Source organism: Manis javanica, chromosome 1 (genome assembly GCF_040802235.1).
Source record: "Manis javanica isolate MJ-LG chromosome 1, MJ_LKY, whole genome shotgun sequence".
Classification (NCBI taxonomy): domain Eukaryota; kingdom Metazoa; phylum Chordata; class Mammalia; order Pholidota; family Manidae; genus Manis; species Manis javanica.
This window is the reverse complement of record NC_133156.1, coordinates 116937547-116960056: the sequence shown is the minus strand read 5'-3', so window position 1 is coordinate 116960056 and position 22510 is coordinate 116937547. Positions and strand designations below refer to the sequence as shown.

Genomic DNA, 22510 nt, shown 5'->3' with positions numbered 1-22510 from the left:
AAGAAGGCAAATAATTTATGTCATACTGAATATTCACTGATTTTTGAACAGTTTTGAAGTGGTCATTTCTAGATCCAAATGGCCTTTATCGCAGATATTATAGCTTGCTAGCATTATCAGACTAGAAACTTTAGGATGAGTGCGGGTGAGGAGATGTACATATCAGAAACCTGTCACCCAAATACTACTGCTTAATTTATACTTACAAGAAGGAAAGCTAATTTAAATTTTGTAGGAGATATGGCTTTCTTAAACCTTTGGGTGAATTCACTTGCATTTTTATATATAGTTTGCAGCTATTCATTTGTTTTAAATTATGATGCCTTGGTTTTGAGATTTATTCATGGCTTTAAATTTAAACATACTCCCAACATGAGCACAGGACCCCCATTCATCAAAGCTATAAACATTTTTCTTTTCTTGCCATATGTACTCTATGGTAATTTAGAGGGTGGAATAGAAACTTAACATTTGAAAGGATTTGGCACGCCAGATTGGCATGTGCAGAGGCTTGCACCCTATGTTGCATATAATATTTTTTTCAGATTATATTTTTGTAGGAGCTTATCCAGATTAGCTATAGAGTAAAGGAATGTTGGAACAGGAAGGAACCCTAGAGAGAGTCTAGACCTTGAGGCCAAGCCAACCTACTTGTTTTATAAATTCTCCTAGAGAAGTTAAGGTGCCCAGTGTTACAACAATGTGTGTCATGACCCCCATCTTCTATTGTGTAGGATATTTGGGAAGGATGTATCATGTGTATGTAAAAGTACAGGCTTGGGGTCAGACTAATTCACATTAAATCCCTGCTCAACTGATAGCTTGCTATGTAAACTTGAGCAAGCTTCTCAGCTTCTGTACCTTAAATTAGGGATAATAAATAGCATACCACGTAAGACTGGTGAATTATGTGAGATAATCGATGTAATAGGTCATCACACATAGAAAATAATAACACAAGAAATGTATAAATCATAATGCTAAAATTCCTGATAGTACTGTAATACATAGTGAAAATAACTGGCTCTAACTAGCTTAAAAATTAAATTTGAGTCGAGTTTTATTAAAAAATTGTTCAGGCTACTTAAATTTTATTTGTGAATCTCATTTGTTGCACAGCATATAGTATTGAACCTGGGTTGCTTGCACACCCTAAGTGCTTGTGTAAAACCAAGCCACTTTGAAGAAGGTCTATGTAAAAGTGGATGATCTCATGCAAGGCAAATGAATAAATTATAGATACATACATATGTGACTGAAAACATGTAAGAAAACCAGCCCTCTTGATTTATCCTTTTTCATTAACTGAATTGGAATCTGGTATCTTGTCATATTAAAATCAGACTTGGTCACCCTCAATGAATAGATTATCATTTTAAACAAAAAATGTCAGAAAAATCCTATGTCATCTTTAGTATTTGATGGAACTGGTTATTTGAATTCTGCACATCAGAACTCAGAACCTGAACATCAAACATATTTTTACAAAGTATAGCCAATGAAATGCCAATCAACAGTTATGGCCAACTGGCATTAAAGCAACTCTTTTTGGCTGACCGGCAAATTGTACTTGGGTCAGAGAGAAAGCCAAGTCCATGAGGATTCTCTCATAGCATTTTAAACAACAAAGGCTCTATTGTTCAGATAAGGGGTCCCTCATTGAAGGCCTCCTTGTAAATAAATTATCTAAAACACACCAGACAGAAATGACTTTTGTTGGAACAAGCTTCCAAGCAGTGCTTAAAAGTTTTTCAAAAAAGTACTTAAAAGTTAAAATAATTTTTATCATTATTGCAAGTTAGGGTCCACTCAATTCAAATGCGAATCATTTCAAGTTGTCTGAGAAGCAGATGCCAGGATGAAGTTAGATGTCTGAAGGATTGAACTGGAGGAGATACCTGTGAAAGGGGAGAGGGAGCAGGATGAGCAAGTAGAGCATTACACCATCACGCAGGCCTAGCATCTGGGTAAGAAGAGAAAAAAGATGATCATGTAGGAAAAGCCTCAGACTGTAATGCAGCCCTGAGAGTGCCTCAGTCACACAATGGGGGTCCCTAGAGCACAGATTGCCCTTTAGTAGAATCTGGTGTTGGGCAGAAATGGCGCAGCTCTAGTTAGCCAGCCCCTGTCTGGGAGCAGCCTAAAGAAAGCATGGCCTTGGCATGAACATTATGGTGGATCCCAAGGTGTGGCCACTGGAGGCTGTCTGCCAACCTCCATACTTGCACAAAGTTCTCTGGAAGAGAACATCTTCCATCTCCATGGCAGAACACCTAAACATCTCCATGGCTGTCAAAGATGCCTTTCTAAAATAATATCCACCAGGGTTCTCTAACTGGGCTCCCTGAAAAGACAAGAGGGTTAATTAAGAATAATTGAAAGAAGAATTAAATCCAATTTCCTATATACAGTATCATAAGCAATGAACTATAGACAATAGCTGGGACTCAGATATTAACTTCTAGTTTCTGTACATAGGAATTGATAAAACCTTTGGCCTAGCATGTCTTAAATAAAATTTCTTCTGTTGTGGTAAGCTCAGGTTTTCCTTTTACCTATTTTGTGGCCCAGTTATTTAGTTATTTATTTCATCCTTTCCTGCAGTTCTAGGTTGAAATGACTTTTCTGTCAAATAATTGACCACCTTACTAATAGTACTACAAAAATCATCAGTTTCAACTGCACAAAGTTCTTATCAATTCTAACCCTGAACACTATTCTTAACTTGATGACACTTCTTTATTTCACAAAACCTACAAATAATTCTCCTCCCTTCTTTGACAGTCCTCATTATGTGGAAATGATGACTTTGCATATAAGACCCTGCAGAGTTCTGCTGCTTCTCTTGCTCTACACAGAGGAGGGAGGGTAACCAGACAGTGGGTGGGTTCTATGTCCCTGGCTTTTGGGAGAAAAAGTAACCGCAGGGATTGAGCCTAAGAAACAAACTATAGTCTGTTACACTTTTCCTCTGTACAACATGCTAAAACTCTCACTGCAGCAACCCAGAGGTGTTTCTATCAGTGTCATAACTACTAAATATAAACTATACAGGCACCTCACCCAGGCCCTCTGACCAGCCGTGCCTCCCATTTGGCATATATAAAATTTATATTTTTAAAAGAATCATCTCAAGCTTCTGACTAAAACCTTCTGTTTGGGTAGAAATTTTAGGACAACAAAGCACTTCGTATGCAGAGTGTTCAAGTGGAAAAACTCTGTCGTCTTTGAAATACACCAGGGAGCATTTTTTCCTCAGTAAATTCTGTCCCTGGACAAATTAACAAAGTACAGATTACCTCCTGAGCTAAACTTTTATCACTATAGCATAACCCAACCTTAACCTAAAATGTGCCAAGAATTCTGACAGCTCCCCAACAGGAAAGAATGTGCAGCTCCTCCCTGGCTTATGCAGAGCTAATCCTCTGTCAAGCACAGAGACTGGGCACCGGCAACGAAAGAAACTGACCTACAGTGGGAGTTGGAGTAGTGACCAGCCTTACTCCACTGGAGCTCTCCCTTCCCTCAAAGTCTATGAATTGTTGGACCTATAAGAACCGCAGGGAGGCCCTCTGGGGATTTTTAACACAACTATCATTCTTTGTGACTCAGTTTTGCTAAGGGTGTTATGACATCTCCAGCTAGTTGGTTTAATAATGCCAAATTTTAATGTAAACAACACTTCCTGAAGGAAAAGCTTTCTAATCTAGCGCTTCATGTTCTTAATGGGAGTTGGCTTTCACCCTGTTTGCTTCAAGGGTTTATCTCTGCACGTGGACTACACAGTTTGACCACATTACCTGTTTCTTAAACCAGAGTAAATGTATTACTTTCATCTTTACAAAAATCACTGCTTTTTTAAAAGGTTCAGGAATGTTCTTTGCTCACTGGGAAAAAGAACTAATAAAACTATACAAAGAGTGAACTTGTGAAAGTTTTACATTACTCATTGGAAAAAATTCAAAGAGTACACAAAACTATATGAAATAAAGAGTGAACATTCACCTTTCCCTCACTTGCCCCTTCCCCCATGTCCACTCCCTAGGAGTAACCAGATCTTTTGCTCTGCATTTTTACAAGCCAGTTCATACTTTAGATATTTTTCTGCAACTACTTTATGTATAATACATCACCAACAGCAGCCCATATCAGTGAAGATTGGTCTTATGCTTTGTGAAGTTGCATAGCACTGTACTGTATGCAATTTTCATTTAGCTGATCCATATTAAGAAGCGTTTTGTCATCAGATTTTATCAATTACATTAAAAATGGAATAAGTGTCATTGTCAGTATGTGTGTGTACTTGGGTAGATGTTACAATAGGATGATTCCAGAAGTAGAATTGATAGTTTAAAGGGTATGAAGAGTTTAAGTTTTGATATATATTGCCAAATCGCCTCTCGAAAATGTTATTAAGCATGCATTACCGTCATTATATGGGAGTGACCCTTCCCATGCACTTGCCGCCACTGATGCTATCGATCTTTGTGATGTGTCAGTTCCCCATTTGGAAATCTCTGAAAACAGTACCATCTCTTGGGGAATTTCATCAGGGAACCTTTGATGACCTTGATTCACACTACAAATATTGGGCTGCTGATTCTATTAGTCCTATTAAGGCCACTTTCAGTAAGTTAAACTTACTAATGTTGTTTATTTCTACAAACTTACTTTCAGATGGTGATCTAAAGAGGCAAAAACAGGCTCTAAGTTGTATTTTCATAGTTTTCAGTTTGGAATCAACATCCATAATGCATAAAGCAAGCACATGTGGTTAAAATTGTTCATGAACTCTTTTGTGAGTCACAAACATAAGTGAAACAATCAGCATATTTATAGTAAACTTAATAAACACCCAGATAAAACAGAAGTCAGGTCAATCTCTTACTTCAAGTAATTTCAGGAAAGGTGAGAATTGTAAATAAATCTCAGATATCTTGCTCATTTTTTAAAAATCTGGATGCATTTTGCTTAACCCCTGTAACACACAGTTCTACAAACTCTTAAAGATTTTCATGAACTATGAATGCAATTAAATTTTCAAACACCAACATTCTCAAATCTAAGATATTACTATTGAAGTTAACATTTTATGTTTCTTAAAACTAAATGTCAGCAATGGCTTTGAGTTAAAAAGGAGTTGAAGGTGAATCTGAGATCACCTCTAATTTCTGGTGGCATTTTCCCACTGAGGCATCTCGACCCGAATGTTCAGAGGAAGAGAGGGTCCCTCAGTCACATCCTGCACACATCACCAATACAGCATCCATTCTACCACATCAAGTCCCTGCGTGATGATCCCAGGAACAATTTCTTAAACATATTAGTTTCAGAAGAAGATGCACTTCTAACAATGGTCGGCTTTCACCTCATGGCCTGTGTGCATCTTGTAAAGGATAGTGTTTTCTTACTTGTCACAATCACCAATAAACTCAGAGCCAGTATTGTGGCCCACTTCTGGCAAATGAACAAGACTTTATGATACACATTTCAAGAGCCAACTGTCCCTGCCTGTTATCTTAGATTTATACCCTATTTTCCTTTCCTTCCAATTTTTTCCTTTGTTTTATTTATTCATCTTTTTAATTGTATATTTCTCCAAAAGCCATCTCAAATCCTCTCTTAGTAGAAGGGGGCTAGAAAAACATTAAATAGACAGATAAGTAAGGCAAACAAATAATAAAATAGAAAATAAGGTATATGGACAGATTAAGAACTGTGACACCATATGTTGGTTTAGAAAATTATCAAAGTCAACAGAAATTTTGACTTTGGTTTATTTATGCCTTTTATTATATAAAAAAGGACAAATTAATTACAGGGCTACCCCAGCTTTCCTTATACAGTGGATGTATTTCTAAAATGTTGTTTGTGAATCAATTTATTGTAAAGCAAATTATGTATTTAATCTACTAGAGAAACTTGCTATTCAAACACTTCATAGTGTTTGAAAGCACAGAATTTTAGTATGTGAATATTCATCTAATATAAATGAGGTTTTTTTTAATGCAGATTCAGGTTTTATGTTCCCTGATTTAAAACAAAGCTAGAGTGTAAAAGAAACCTAAAAGTCCTTGTTCTTTATACCTCTTTCCCCCTCCCACCTTCTAAAATTTTTCACTCCATAGAGAAAACCAGTTAATAATTCAATGTGATTTCCCCAAATAATTTTAAAAATGAAAATTCAGAGATTTTATATATATATATATATAACAGACACTTCCAAAAGAGATCCAAATAACCAATAAATATACAAAGAAGCTCATCTTCCTTAGGTATCAGCGAAATGCCTATATAAATCACAATTTAGTGCTTATTCTATAGGCATCAGAATAGCTAAAACAAAAAAGGTGAAAAACACCAAGTAATGCTGAGGCTGTGAGCAATCACTCTCTCTCATACATGCTGACTGAAGTGTAAATTCGTACAACCACTTTCAAGCACCGTTTGGCTGTAACTCAATAGAAATGTGTACAATGCTTACCAAACCACACATACCAGAACAGCCATTAAAGAACTATTTGCAATAACCAAAACCTGCCATCTAACAAAATGCCCATAAATAGTACCACTTTTTGTTATCAGATTGTTGGTGTCTTCTGGATATAAACTTCGCAATATATTGCTTTTCTTTCAGCTTTACTTTCAATATTGGTATTGGATTGCCTTAAAAAATGAAATTCAACTTTTTGAACAAACATTTGCTAAATACTTAATGTACATTGAATTCTGCACTGAGCATCTCAACTGAAAACCCAACATGGACCTCCTTTCCCACCCTGCCTTCTAAAAAAACATGCCTGGGTCTAAATGAAATCATGGAGTAAGTACTGCCCTCAGGCTTGTGAAAGAGAGGCCCTTGTGCTGGCTCTCTTCCAGCTGTACAATTCACAAGACAAGGAGCCTTTAGATAATGAGATGTGCCCATCCTCCAGATATCCCAGACTTTGGAGCACCCAGCCTAAATGTCCTGGAGTCCTGAGGGTGGTGAGGAAGACGTGGAATAGAATTTGGACATGTGAGCTTGGGTTTCACACAAGTGTATAGGAGACCATCTCTGTGCATATGGGGAGCCAGGAGTGGGAAGAAAAGTGGGGAGGATTGGAGATTGAGGATCAAGCCCATCTCTCTCTGCATTACCACTTTCCAGTGCAGAACTCTGAGAAATCTAAATTCAAAACTCTCTTCCAAGGTCATTAAGAAGGTATATTTTTCAAGATAAGAAGATAAAACATATTGTGTCCAATAATTTATTAGCTCAACTGTAACTTTTAATATTTAGACCTACAGTATATGGGCTCCATTTCTCTTCTGGCTCTGTACCCCACAAATCTTAGAGGTGAACCTACATGTAATGGTATTAAAAGTGCTTTGCTTATGTTTCCCACTCCACCTCCACCTCTGCCCTCCCCATTAGTTCAGTTCCTGGAAATTGGAGGAAAATTGTAAAGTTTTTGCCTCAGACAGATGCTTGTGGTCTACAGGTTTAAAAGCACAAGATGGACAAGATGTTAGTTGTGGCTATGCAGAGAGGGTAAAGGAGTCCAAAGAATGGACTTGGCCCAGAAAGTTTCTGGGTTCCCATCCAGCTCTTATAAATACCTAATTATATGCATGGTCATGTCCCTTTGCTTCTGTACTCCAGCTTCCTCACTGATAAAGAGAGGATGACCACACCTTCGTGGACTGGTGTGAAGAAGAATTGACATAATTTATGTAAATACTATATAGTGTTAGGAAAACACAAGATAAATTTTATGAAGCAAATTGAATTTTGACAGACATTCTGATTCATTATTTGCCTACAAAGCTGAGACCTATTTCACTTAGTGCTCCAATTCTTGTATGAAAGATATGATTTCCTGTGGTAAGATGTCTCAGTCTTATACCTGGTTCAGCAAATACAGCAAAGGGCCAGTGACCTTGAGAAAAACGCTGTTACCTTCTCTCCTCAACACGGTCCTTGCTCTCCTGAAGGGTTTTTCTCCAGCCAGTAATTCTCCAGCAGTTCATCCCCTCACCTGCCCTTTCCTGGCTTCCCGGGTAGATGCTGGGCGGTAGGCAGGTCTGTTGCTTTCATGAGGGATTCAGTGGTCTTCTGCTTGGGTTTTCACGATGCCCTTAGAGAAGTCTGATGGCAAACTAAACATTTAGTAATTGGAAATATTCTGTGAGCCTAATTTCTATAAAGGAAAGTTGCTGTGAGAAACTTTTTCATTCTTGTTCAGATTTCTCCCTCACTCATATCCTTTTTTTGCTTTTATATTTCCACCTCTTCTAAAAATAAAGAGGATAGGAGGAAAGAACAAATAATATCTGATGAAAAGTAGGGAAGGATTAAATGTGAGAGGAGAGAAGTGGTGGAAATCCTCTGATCATGGCAAGGTTGCAAAATTCCCTTCCTTGGGGGGTAGGCTGAGTGACAGAGGAAGTCAGGTCAGAGCTGGGGTTCCCACCACATCTACCCAGCTCCAGGGCTCCTGCCATTTCCATCATTCCAGAGCACCAATGTGGAAGCTCAGGGTCCTCCTCTATATTGTGGTGACCATAATGAGACTGGATCTGATACTGAGAGCAGCAACTTATAAAGGATTTTGGTGAACAAGAGCAGGTTCTTAAAGTGGAGGCCCAGGATGGCATAGGATCTGAAAACCATATCACATGAGAAGTAGTGGAAAAACCTGCTTATGTCTGGCCTGGAGAAGAGGTACTTTGTGGTAAGACGTGTGAAGGTGTGTCTTATGAAAATAAACAAATTTAAATTTCTAATTTTTTCCTTGTAAGCTGTAAAGAAAGAAGCCGGTATAAATAATGGATGAATGGATTCTGGCTAAAATACCTTTAACAAATAGTGCAGTCATATAATGGAACGTGCTTGCTTTCCAGTAAGGGAATTAGTGGGTTACTTATCACTATAATTATCCGGACAGAAGCTAGATGACTATCAGATGTTTTTTAAGAACAAACTTTCCCATTTGATGAGGATACAGAAAATAATCTCCAAAAAAAGTTTTTTTTTAATTCTTTACAGTTAAATGATTTAAAAGGAAACACTCATGAGCCACTGTTGAGACCTATTTTAGTGTGTTCCTTTCCACCAGGTGGCTGTACATAGCCTGGCACAGTCCAGGCCCTGAGCTTTCCTGTGGTTGGCCCTGAATCCACCAGAGAGTCAAGGCAGTCATATTCTTTTTGTTTTTGTGAGCTCTGAATTGAAATGTCTGTTTTTTTGAAATTCATAAAATAAATGGTGGTTTGAAGCTTTAATTCTGGCTCTGGGATTTCCTCAGAAGTCTTGGCTAAAAATTTCCTGATCATTAAAGAGATTTTACCCTGTTGACTTTCAACAGAGAAAAGACAGGCAAATACTTCAATAAATTGTTTTCTTCCCTTCATGATTCCCCTGCCATCATCTCAACCAAGGCATTTGTGGGCTGGGGTTGGGAATGAGGGTGGAGCTCCTGCTCAAGGAGCTCTTACAATGTGTTCAAACCAGCACATATTCAGTTCATAATGCACTGCCGAGTTCTCAGTGAGGACGGGATTCCCGGCACACTTACACCTGGTGCCTGACATGGCCGAGTTCCTCATCTCCAGCTACAGTATTCTTTAATCAGCACTTCTTATTATGTCTCTAGTTCATTGTTTGCCCTAACTTGAATGAAAGCTCCATGCGGTTTTTGTGGGTGTGTTACATAAATTTTGTTCCCTGACACATCTCAAGCTCCTAGGACAAATCTGTCATGGTGTAGGCTCGCCAATATTTGTTGGATAAAAAAACCTGGTGGATGGCAAGTCAGTGTTAGTTTAAAAAAATCATTTAAAGTGTGTTTTATTTTTAGAATCTTATTAATTTTACCAATAAATATTAAATAGCCTGAGTTCTCAAAGAAAACAGGACAAATAGGATGTATATATGTATATATATGTATGTGTGTGTGTGTGTGTGTGTGTGTGTACATATATGTATATATGGGAACAGAGATTGAGGCGATTTTAAGGAACTGGTTCATGCAGCCATGGAGGTTGGCAAATCCAAAATCTGCAGGGTAGGCTGGCAGGATGGCAGGCTGGGAACTTAGGGAAGAACTGATGAGGTAGTTGAAATCCAAAGGCAGTCTGCTGGCAGCATTCCCTCTTCTTGTAGGTCAGTCTTTTTCCAGTAAGTCCTTTAACTGACTGGATGAGGCCCATTATGGAGAGTAATCTACTTTACTCAGTCTACTGATTTAAATGTTTATCTCATTTTACAAATACCTTCATAGAAATATCTAGAATAATATTTGAACAATATTTGGATACCATAGCCTAGCCAAGTTGACATACAATAGTAACCATCATAAATATCAACCTAATAATTTGTTTTACAGCTGAAATTATCTCCGATAGCAGCCTCCACATTCTATGGACCAAGAAATTCAGTCATTGTGAGATGAACAGTTTATCCAAAGTCACAGATGACACACACAGCACCCCAAGGCTCCTACTGCCAATCTGTGTTCTCCAACTACAGATGCTACAAAAGGATGCAGCTATAGAATGCTGCTTCAGGGATTTGGTGTCTGTTTGGCTTACAATGCCCTAATCCCAGACAACTATAGACTTAAGGAATTCATACTGTGGAATTGTATGGTTTGGGGAGAGACAATCTGACCTAGATATCTGCACTTGAATATGCATAATCTAAATCATGTTATAATTGTTTTTATTGTCTTCAAAATGCAGTTTATATTGCAGCTAAGCTGTAGTGGGGGTGTGCAGGAATGTGGGGGAAAGGCTGACTGCTAAAGGGTAAAATGGGTTGGCCAAGATAGAACTCATTGACAAGGTAATATCTGAGCAAGACTTAAAGGAAGAAAGGGAAGATATCAGGGGAAGAGATTTAGGGCAGAGGGAAGAGCCAGAACGAAGGTTCTAAGTGAGGAGTGTGCTTGATCTGCTTAAGAAACAGTGAGGATGCCAGTTGTATTTGGAGCAAATAGGTGACTGAGTGATGGGGAGAGTTAAGAGACAAGGTGGAGGGCAGAGGTACACAGCTCTTGTAGGATCTTGTACATCATTTTGAATTTTATTCTACTTAAATGGAGAACCATTGGAGAGTTTTGAGCATGGGAATGCCATGATATGACTTAGTTTTAAAAAAGAATCTCTCTGGCAAGTAAGTTTAGACTAGTCTCTGGGTTAGTGATAGTAGTGATAGAAGAGAGTTTGATCCAGGGAGACCAATGGAGTTGGGAGACTACAGCAGTAATCTGGGTGAGAGATTATGGTGGTGCTAGTGGTGGAGAGCTCAAGAAGTGAACATAGTCTGAATGTGGAGGGTGAGCAAAAAACTGTGGCAATCTGGAGTTCTGTATATCTAGGCTTGATATACGAATTCAGAGGATACAAATTTTCATTCAATTTGGTTAAACATTTATTGGTCACTCTACCATTTGCTGGGAACTAACCTAGACCTTTCAGGTACAAATAATAAGACTATATATATTGCCTCCCTCAGGGGACTCATAATTAATGGGGAAAGCAAATATATCGATAAAAACTGAAATATGTAATAAAAGTAGGTATAAAAGCTTCTAAGGATGCAGATGCAGGGATAACTAATTCATTCTACCTTTGGGAAATGCCAGGAAGGACTTTAAAGAGGAATTAAATAGTTGAGCTAGAAGTTGAAGGTTAAGGAGAATTTCTGTACATGGACAAAGTAGGATATTCCAGGCAAAGGGAAAGGACAGTTTTATGTTTCATAAGGTAAATGAGCTCTGATGTGCCTTAACTTGTAATAAATTTGTCAATTTAATGCCTGATACATTTTCCCCATAATCTGGAAAATATAAAGAGACACATACCACTATAGACCTATATATGGTCATATGTGAGATCAAGAGAGTTTCATTCATGGAACTTAAAGATAAACACTGCCCTTCATGGACATTTCAAGTTTATATGTGTTTCTACACTGCTTTATATTAACCAGCATGTCTTCTCAGTACTTTGTGTACACAATGGCCTTTCTTTCAAAGGCAAGGCAGTAGCCAGAGTAGTCTCCTTTCCTGTCTCACGGAATGAAGGCTACAGCTTAACCCAGAGGGGAAAAGAAGGAGCCTGGCCCTGAAACCATCTCAGGGCATGAACAATGGGACTTAGAAAATATTTTGAGTCCATTGGCTCCTTGTAGACTAGATTAAGATTTTCTGGGCTGAATTGGGGTGGGTGGTGTGTGTGTGGGGGGCTGGGGGTGGGGGGTGAGAAGGCACCAGGGGATATAGAGGGAGGGTTTGGGGGGAGCCAGAGTCTAAAGAGCCAACCGGAAGGCCACCTCAGATAGGGGTCGAGTCAGCACGTGAGGACCACCTGGCCTCCATTCCAGACAGTACTTCCCTTTTCAGCGAGCTTGGCCTGTGCTGCCCACACAGCAGGATTCTGCCTGCCTATGTCCTGATCTTTCTCTATGTGGGCCCTTTTCAAAACTCCAGATATTGGTAAGCACTCCTACTACACTAGCAAAGTGTGGAACCCCAGAAATCAAGGGATTGGGGAAGCAAAAAAAGCCTCATTATCCTGGGAGGAACAGAACAGGACCAGTTCAAGATAAGTATCTACCCTCACTAATGCCCCAGGATGGGACAGCGGTGCTACACAGCCCTTCAGAATCACCCCTCCTCCTTTCATTCTGGTGGCATTGCCTGGGACTCTTGGGTTGCTGAGCCTCTGCTGAGCCTTGGAAGGAACTTTACATAAAGAACAGAATTTTCCACTTTGATTACTTTAAATACAGTTGTGTGTTATGTGACATCCACTGCCCCAGCGTTTCTGGTCCTATGTTCCTTCTCAAGTCTTGGCCTCCACGTACTACTCTCCATGCCCCATGGATCTTTTACTCTAGTGCCAAGAAACTTAGTTTCTTCAAGTTGTTGTTTAAACATTTCTCTTTGGTGATGAACTTGGCTTCCTGTCTGGGAGCCCTGTAAAAAAATGTCATTTTCTAAGCCAGAGCTGTTAGAAACTGTTAGATAAACGACATTGCAACTGGTTGTCAGTAATAAAGCAAATAGTAAAAAGATAGCATGACTGGCTGCTCCTTCAGATCTCAGACAACCTGGAACTGGACTTTTGTACTTTCTGCTTAGGAAAGCATGTGGAGGCTGCGAATTTGATGCTTTACAAAATGTTGTGCTTGTATGCAAGGACATGAACTTTCTGAGCTCTTTAACAACTTCTCCTTTCACTTTATTTTCCCTACAGTGGAATGAAGTTGGCAGGCCTGTGTTTGACAGATGAGTTATGTCCAGCTCAGGACAGTCAAAACACATTCCCTTGGTCACACACAAGGACAATCCTCAGGCTGAGGCCTGTGCCTGGACACCCTGCCCCCCTATGTTCTGGCTTCAGGACATATGTCTCTTCTAACATGCCCTGTGTCCTTGGCAAATTACTTCATCTGTCTCCGTTTTTTAACTTCCACAAGGTCCTTCCTACTTTTAACTATCTTTTAACTGTTATGCCCCAGTGAGCAGGAGTTTGGAAATTGGTTGCAGGTGGAGAGAGGCAACGTTTGGTTGTCTAATCACGTTCTCCAAGCTATCTTGCTCATTTTTTTTCTTAAGTCTTGCCTGAAGATAGCTAACTTTTTTTTTTTTTTTTTTTTTTTTTTGAGAGGGCATCTCTCATATTTATTGATCAAATGGTTGTTAACAACAATAAAATTCAGTATAGGGGGGTCAATGCTCAATGTCCAATCATTAATCCATCTCAAGCCTAATTCTCGTCAGTCTCCAATCTTCTGAAGCATAACGAACAAGTTCTTACATGGTGAACGAATTCTTACAGAGTGAATAAATTCTTACATGGTGAACAGTACAAGGGCAGTCATCACAGAAACTTTCGGTTTTGATCATGCAATATGACCTATAAACCATCAGGTCAAATATGAATATTCATTTGATTTTTGTACTTGATTTATATGTTGATCCCACATTTCTCCTATTATTATTATTATTTTTATTTTTAATAAAATGCTGAAGTGGTAGGTAGATGCAAGATAAAGGTAGAAAACATAGTTTAGTGCTGTAAGAAGGCAAATGTAGATGATCAGATGATCAGGTGTGTGCCTATGGACTAAGTATTAATCCAGGCTAGACAAGGGCAGCAAAACATCCACGGATGCAGAAGATTTCTCTCAAAGCAGGGGGGGTGAGGTTCTGAGCCTCACCTCTGTTGATCCCCAAATTCTCACCTGATGGCCCCCCTGCGACTGTGCCTGTCTTAGGTTGTTCCTCCCTTGAGGAATCTTACCCGTCTCTGGCTAACCAGTCATCTTCCGGGGCCATACAGGGAAATGTAAAGTTGGTAAGTGAGAGAGAAGCCATATTGTTTGCAAAGGTTAGCTTTTTACTTCTTTGCAGATTTATGCCCTGTGGCTTCTATGCCCAGCACTTGTCTCGAGGTATCTTTACCACCTGGAGGAATTATGATACTCGGTAAATTCGATATGAGGCACAAATTCTATTTAAAGTTTGTAATTAGGAAGGAAGAAGAAAAGCTATAGATGTAGCATATGAAGGAAACTTGGGAGGATTGATTATTTCTTTGACATATCTTCTTGTATAGTACCTTAAGTATGTATAGGTTTTAAACTACTAACTAATTTGCACACACATATTGACATAATAGGAATACGGTGACATAAACAAAGCAAATCTATGATTACCAGCCATCTCCAGTGAAGCCAAGAAAACCAGTTAGGCACCCTAGGCATTTGTGAAAATTTATCTATGATATGATGGATATTTTCCAACTGTACTTGAACCATCAGACAAATTAAAGCAGCCCATTTCTGGGATCTGTTCACATCCCATATGTTCTTTTAACCATAGATAGTCTATAGTCATGAGATTTTGGGGTGCTACAACTTGCACCCCTCCCAACTCCTGGTTGAGTTCCAACAGTACAGATCCAGTCAAATTCGTTGTCTCACTGTATGCACATGCCAGCCTAGACATCTCCCTCCTCCTTCTCATGGCAAGTCCAGGAGATGGTGGGCTGGATGCAGCCACAACCGCAGCATCGTCCGGATCCCTGTGGAGGCTTTTTGATGATCATCCCCCGGCACGAGTCCTCCAGAGAGTGCTGATGCCGGAAGCTCCTCCTCATATCGTATCTTAGTTCATTTTCTGGGTATCCAAGCTAGGCCTTGATCTTCTGCGTAGAAACAAACAGACCCTTTGCCCACACTTTGACATGCCCTCTATACCACTGTGCAGAACTCATTGGAGGTCAGCACACAGTAACTGCTTTTTTTTTTTTTTTTTTTAATTAAGAGAAAGGAATATTATCAGAAAAGAGTACCTCCATAGCTGATCATCTGACACCCTTTAAGTGATCAACATTAAGGATATTTAAAGCATGCGTTGATCTTTGATTTACCAATAGTTTTATCCTGTTAAGGAGTAATCCCCCTTTTCTTTCTTTCTTTCTTTTTTTTTTTTTTTTAATTTTTAATCTACACTTACCTGAAGAATACTATGTTTACTATGCTCTCCCCTATATCAGGTCCCCCCTAACAACCACATTACGGTTACTGTCCATCAGCTTAGCAAAATGTTGTAGAGTCACTACTTGTCCTCTCTGTGTTGTGCAGCCCACCCTCCCCTTTCTCCCTCCCCCCCATGCATGCTAATCTTAATACCCCCCTTCTTCTTGCCCCCCCTTATCCCTGCCTGCCCACCCATCCTCCCCAGTTCCTTTCCCTTTGGTACCTGTTAGTCCATTTTTGGGTTCTGTAATTCTGCTGCTGTTTTGTTCCTTCAGTTTTTCCTTTGTTCCTATACTCCTCAGATGAGTGAAATCATCTGGTATTTCTCTTTCTCCGCTTGGCTTATTTCACTGAGCATAATACTCTCCAGCTCCATCCATGTTGCTGCAAATGGTTGGATTTTTCCACTTCTTATGGCTGAGTAGTATTCCATTGTGTATATGTACCACATTGAAGATAGCTAACTTTTATGTAGCATTCCTTTGAAGTTGTGACTGCACTTACCCTCTTCTAGGTTCTGCCTTCTCTTCGGGAACGGGTGGGCGGAGAGGAAGGAAGTGTCCTGCAACTACCAATATTTTCCTCTAGGAGGAGCCGCGAAGCCCAGATGAGTGACACGCACCAACTCCAACTCCTCGCCCGGGAACGCTTCATCCCAGCTCCTCGGAATGCGTGGCCCGGACGCCGCTCTGCGTCTCCGCAGCGGGTCTCGAACCGGCCTCCCTGAACTCCCGCTTCCCCTCTTTTCGGCAGCCCAGGACTGGGGAACCGCGGGCCGGGCCCGGCGTGACCCCCGGTGAACGGCGGCCGCCGTTTCCCACCCATCCCCTCCCATCTTCCTTTCCCGTTTCACCCCACCCCCTCCCCTCCCCGAGCCTGACAGCCCGCGAGCTGCCAAGCAGGGCGCAGCCATGGGAAGAGGAGGCGGTCTAAGGAGCGGCGGCGGTGGCGGCGGCTGCAGCGGCTGCAGCGGCGGCTGCTGCTGAGCCGAGGCGGCGGCGGGGACCCCGGGCTGGGGCCACGCAGGCCGGAGGGCCCCCGCGCCCTCAGTCCCGGCGCGGACGCAAACCCGTGCTCTCTCCCCGGAGGCAAGGATCGGAGGTACTGGAAGGGGGCACCGAGAGTCGGGCTCTTATTTTCCCCCTGTTGTGCCAGGGGGCCTGGAAGTGGACCCAGGGACACCAGTTGTTTATGAAAGTGGGGATCTTTCTAATTTACATGGATAATTGTTTTCCGAGTGACTTGGGAGGTGGTTGTGCTCCCCTTCTCTCGGCCAGGAAATTGTTTTCTGCGGTGGGCTGTTGTAACCCGATCCACGCCGTGGAGTGTGTGTGTGTGTGTGTGTGTGTGTGTGTGTGTGTGTGTGTGTGTGTGTGTGTGTGTGTGTGTGTGTGTGTCTGGAAGTTGGTGGGGGGCGTTAGGGAGTTGGGGTCGATCGAGAATCATCTCACCCTGGTGCCTGCTCCTACCGGTGTTGGCAGTGCCTGGAGGGGCTTCCTCCGAAGCCAGTTTTGTCGTAAAAGTTTTGCAAGTGTTTGCGTTTGACATCGTCAGCCGGGCTGGGGCAGAAACTGCTGAGGCTGCCGCTGCTGAGCTGGGAGAAGTCCCTGGCAGCGGACCGGAGGAGAGGGGAGGTGGTCCGGCTGTGCGCGTCCACTCCGCGCGCTTCTTTCCAAAGCGCACCGCCCTTTGCGCGTGTGTGCAGGCTGCAGCGGCTCACTGGCACCCGGGGAGCTGGGGTCAGTAGAGTCACGGTCACCAGTCCCTATGAGCTGGAGTGGGTGGAAATCGTGGCGAGCCGAGCTCTCCCAGGCCTGGACACACTTGTAGTTATGCAATCAACCAGGCTCAAAGTTTTGACAGGACTGCCCGAGGTATGAGAGTTGCGGGTGAGTGGGGTAGCGGCGTGGCTGGGGAGACAGCGTTGGCGGCGCGCAGAGGCTGCAGGGCAGGGTCACCCACTTACGAGTGCGTGGGGAAGTCTATTTTGGGGTGATGGCTTTATATATAACCCGGGGGTTGGGATGGGGACGCCGGTCGGGACACGGCTGCGGGAGCTTGTGGCCTGGCGCGGGATATGTGTGCTGAATGGGTGGGTGTACGTGCGCGCTGTGTGTTGTGCGCGCCTGTGTGCGCCTGGGGAGGCGTGTCGGCGCCTGAGCCAGTAGGGTGTGCAGCGGGGGAGGAGGAGGCCGGAGAGGTGCCACCCGCCTGTTTGTGCCGCCTTGGAGACCTTGGAAGGGACAGGGAAAGGTAACGGGAAACCAGAGGGTTAGGAAGGCGCAGGAGTTCTGCATAGGATTTAAGTACCACGCACTTTCAAACATTAAACCATTTGCGTTTGAGGGGCTGAGGGCTGGAGGTGAAGGTTTCTGGAGCTCTCAGGAGACCTGCAGAGAAGGACAAGGGTTATGGGAGATGTGTGTATGTGTGGGTAACAGTGCCCCAGACCCGAGCCCAGGTTGGAGCTGCGGATCTGAGATTCTCGGGGCGCTGCTGTCCACAGTCCAGAGACTAGCTGATCTCTGGGGTGTTTACCTTTAATCCCAGGTGTGTGCGCCTGAGAAGGCACTCACCTTTTTCTCACAGATGTTGTGGCAGCTCTGTGCCCTGAACAGTTGGTACTGTAGGCTATTTTCCATGTGGGTCACCATGGAAGTCTTTTTTCTCTTGGGTGCCAAGTTACAGATCTTAGAGTAACTAGTATTGAAACATTTCCAGAAATTAAAATGCATGATAGAAATGAAATAAAATGGTTAGTAGACGAGTTGTTGGTTCCACATTTTCTGTGATTGGGGATTCTGTTTCCTTTCGTGAAAAGTAAAGCTCAGTGTTCTCAGAAGTCAAAGGGGTTCTCCAGTTATTTATGGTTTCCCTTCTTTGGAACTTTAGATGGAATTGGAAGGATGTGTTTTCGCCTAGAGACCTTTGGAAAATACGATTTGTAGCTAAAGCATGTCCCATCCCTTATCTCCTTCTTCCACCCTTACAAACTTTTGCTTCACATTAGTCTAAGGGAAGTTGGTGAGTCACATTCACCTTTTCATTTGGTGTAAATATATCACAGAAATTAAAGTTTTGTTCTCCTGAATGCCAATGAAAGCCAACACTTAATGCGCAAAGATGTGAAATGAAAGTCTATAAATGCAATGACAAAGTGACGACACGAGGACATTTTTTTTAAAATAGAGCATAACCTTGCCTTGTAAATATTTGTTCTAGGCAGAGTTTGGGGCTGTGTTTCTGATTATTAGTTTTTTTAACAGCAGGCTCCACATCATAAACCACTTAAAATGGTTGCTAGACGCCCTCTCTATGCTATCTTTGATGTCTGTGTTAATGGAGGTTTGTGGTGCTTGGTAACCTATGAGACTGTCACATTGAGTATCATGTTAGCTCAGGACATAGTTGTAGCATATAGTGTTTATGTAATACATAGAACACCAGTTGCAGCCTGCTTCTACTAAGGGCATGAACCACCCCAGCACAGAAACAAATCTTGAAGTCAGTCCAACTTGGCGAGCCTTTTCAGCTCCCTGGTAAGCATTGTTAATGTAAAGATAGATCTGAATGGTACAGTGAGAATGTGGCACAGCAAATTGTCTACCTCAGGAAAAAAGGCATGGGCTACATTATTTAAATCTGTTAACCTGAAGATTAAGCCTCTCTGGTCACTGGTAAATTGCAACTATGGAGATTTGGTGTACTTTAGAGAACAACTTTAAAAAATATGTCAGGAATGAAAATAACTTCTTTTTCTTAGTGTCTCCACATATGTCCATACAAACCGTCACTTTTTCTATTTTTATAACCCTGTAATCTCTGTGGTAGTGATTTAAAGAACATTAGTATTCAATTCATCTAATCATTATCTGAATCTTGAATTGGTAGCAATTGAAGTTTGATAAGATTGGAGACAGCCTTCTACTAATTGTGTAAACAAGGCAATATAGGATGTCCTTTTGGCAAATGATTTTTTTCAACCTGGAAGATATACTATAAATAATGTGCTCAATAAAATGGGTGATTATTATGATAATAAACTTTAGGGATAACTCCCTATCCAGTACATGAACTTCCACTTCAGTATCCCTCCCTGTAAATGGACCAGTCCACCTCTTCTTGGAATAATCAAATGGCAAGATTTCCAGAATGGACTGGCCAGCCAGAAAGCAAGATATAATGTATCTGGTTCTGTCTTGAACTGAATCAACATTTTCTTCCACCCATTGGCCTACAGTTCAGTTGCTGGAGCAACACACACTATGAATCTTATCTCTTTTCCCTTTACATGCTATATTTGAAAACACACCTTATGCCCCTTCGCCCTGAATCATTTTTTGTCTATTGCAGCTGTTTCTCACCCACTGTAGGGTCTCACTATTCCCTGCCCTAACCAATATGCCCTAGTTCCACATTCTTGCCATTCCTCCCAATGTATGTTGTCTAAAACACAGATGTGAAATCTTTAGTTCTTGATTCTCTACATATATTTGGGCAGCTTACTGTTCATGAGCTCATTACACTGTTTACTAATTTCAAACCTATAAACAAAATAACAATTCATTCTTTTCAGATGGTTAATCATCCAGAGTCAAAACATTATGATAGTAGTTTCAAAACATTTTTTTCATGCCTGAACTTTCCTATAAATATAGAAAAGGTAATGCTGTGCAGGTAAATAGAGTTCTACATGCAATGAAGATAGCTACTTAATTTCTCCTTATCAAAGAACACCAACCCCAAAAGTACCAAATGTAGAATGTTCTCAAGACAAGCAAAGTGAAGCTTCATGTACTAGATATTACAGACTACGATGTAGGCTTCTCCTGGACCTTACCGTGTTTGCTTCCACAAGCGTGAGTCAGTCCTAGCAATCAAGCATTTATTGAAGGCCTGTTCTGTGCAAGTCCGAGAGAGTATGCCATCTGGCCCTAAATGAGGTGAAAGTACATCTGACAGAAATGCTTCCTCGGGCAACTGGGATTTAAGGTGTACATGCAGGACATGACTGAGTCAACAACCTTCTCTTCACCTGGAGGTAAATGGTTTGCCAATGTTGCAGGGAAGTCTAAAGCAGGTATCATGCGGCATGAGTGCTAGGGAAGTTCCTGCCTCCTGTGATGTGTCTCGTCAAGTCAGACAAAGGTTCTTATGCTCCTCACTTTCCAAGTCCTAGCTTTCTTGGCAGAAGGAAGCAAAGCTGGTATTTATAGGGGGAGAGGGTGTGGTTCAAAGGCAAACACTTTGTGACCCGTTGGACCTCAGTTTGAATCTGAGCTTTACCACCAACATGAAAATGAGCTCCTCTGAGACTCACTTTTCTCCTCTGTAAAAATTATAATGTCTTGCCCAAGGCTGAGATATTTCCACACAACCTAGGTAGCATTTATGGTCTGTACTGCATATTAGATACCTACCTGGTATGATTGATTTCTCTTTTATGTTTCTGTCTGAGGCTTCCCAACTAAATTATATTTCCCCTGCTACCAGCTGAGAATCTGCCACAGCTGAGAATCTTCTGTCTTCCTGTAAGAAATGTTTATGGTTGACGATAATGACAATGTGTTAACAGCAAGTTTGAATGTGAAGGAAATGACCATTTTTCTTGGCAAAAAGAGAAAACTCACCTGGGATATAGACTGATGTCTGGGCCTATAAGAAGCCCCTATACTGTGCACAGACCCTTAGTCAGGAAAGGGGCAAATGGCAGTCTTGTGCTCTTAGATGAAATGGTCCACACTGTTCTCATTGTATGTGAGTGTGTGTGCAGTGAAATTCCTTACTCATCCTTTGTATTATGGTCTCTGTCCATATTGCATTTACTTCTTTGCTTCATTCTGTTGTCCTTTAAAGGGAGGAAATAATCAATGGTAAGATGCATTTTTTTAAAGTTCAAAAATGTATTTCACTACTTTTCACTTCCTATCCAACCCCCGTCCCATCCAAATTACTGCAGACCTACTGACAATACTGGGACATGCCATTACCAAACCAAAGTTTTACTTTGATAAAAGAAACCCCCAAGTTAGAATGGCATAACATGAAATAATAGTAAACTAGATGTCAGGAAGCCTGGTCCCTTCTAAGTTCTGCCTCTAATTGGCTTTGCAATTTTTGCAAACTATTCAGCTGTCATCAGCTTCATACTTATAAATGTTGATAACATATAGACAACACCAACAGGAAGATGAGTGAAAAAGGTGACCTCTTAGATTCTTTTCAAGGTTATGATTTAAAGCCATGTAATTACTGGATTTCTCTCTTCTCTCAGCTCCTTTGGGACTTGGCTCAAACTTCTCTGAGAATACCTATTTCATTCCTTTTCAGTTTCATGGGCTACATTGTACTTATCTGCCTTGCGAGGCTGTGGGTTCCTCAAAAACAGGAAGTAAATATTATTCATTTTTACAATTTTACATTCTTTGATAAATGCTGAAAACACAGCAGCAAGTAGCTGTAGGAAGACTTAGTTGAATTGATATGGAATGCTTAGGACAGATACGCTTGAACTTATATTACTTTTTTAATGATATGCTACAATCTTGAACACAAGCATCAAGAAACAGTGTTTGCTTCATTTACTCCCTCACCGTTAACTTTTTCAATCAATTAAGTAGAACAGATAAAAATGTAATTGTGTCTGTGCTTCCAGTTCCCATTCGAAAACAACCAGCTCATCACTATCTGATGCAGAAAGTCTTTGTGAAGCAGTTTTCTTTTCTTTGGCTGTTGTTTTGCTTTCAGCCAAAGAAAATTCCATGATAATGCCACCCTTAAAATAAGGATGGTAGATGGGATCACTATTGAGTCTCAACTTCCTTCTTCGTGCTTCTCATCACCTTTTAATGTAGGCAAACGAAGCCTTAGCTCAGGCACCAGTTTTACTTAATAATGACTCATAGAAAGGCAGGGTTTTGTCAGAAATTGCTGAGCTGAGTGTTTTTAATTAGCATCTAAACTTACCTTTAAATA

The 22510-nt window shown here is 41.2% G+C and overlaps 1 protein-coding gene and 1 long non-coding RNA gene across 3 annotated transcripts in view; one reads left to right on the top strand and one right to left on the bottom strand.

The window, feature by feature from the left end:
- Positions 1-1003: 1003 nt before the first annotated feature.
- Positions 1004-16177, bottom strand: LOC108400494 (uncharacterized). The gene is made up of 3 exons (XR_001853901.3): positions 16040-16177; positions 7943-8131; positions 1004-1898 (listed from the first exon to the last, which is right to left on the bottom strand). It is a non-coding gene; the product is annotated as an uncharacterized lncRNA (long non-coding RNA).
- A 27-nt stretch (positions 16178-16204) lies between these two features.
- The window catches only part of GHR (growth hormone receptor), a 237137-nt gene continuing 230831 nt past the window's right edge, over positions 16205-22510 (top strand). The window contains exon 1 of one of the 2 annotated variants that reach the window (XM_073236618.1): positions 16205-16636. The gene's annotated coding sequence lies outside the window, so the exon portion shown is untranslated. Of the gene's footprint in view, positions 16637-16869; positions 17410-22510 lie in introns of those variants that run through there. The other variant, XM_073236623.1, reaches the window with a different exon arrangement.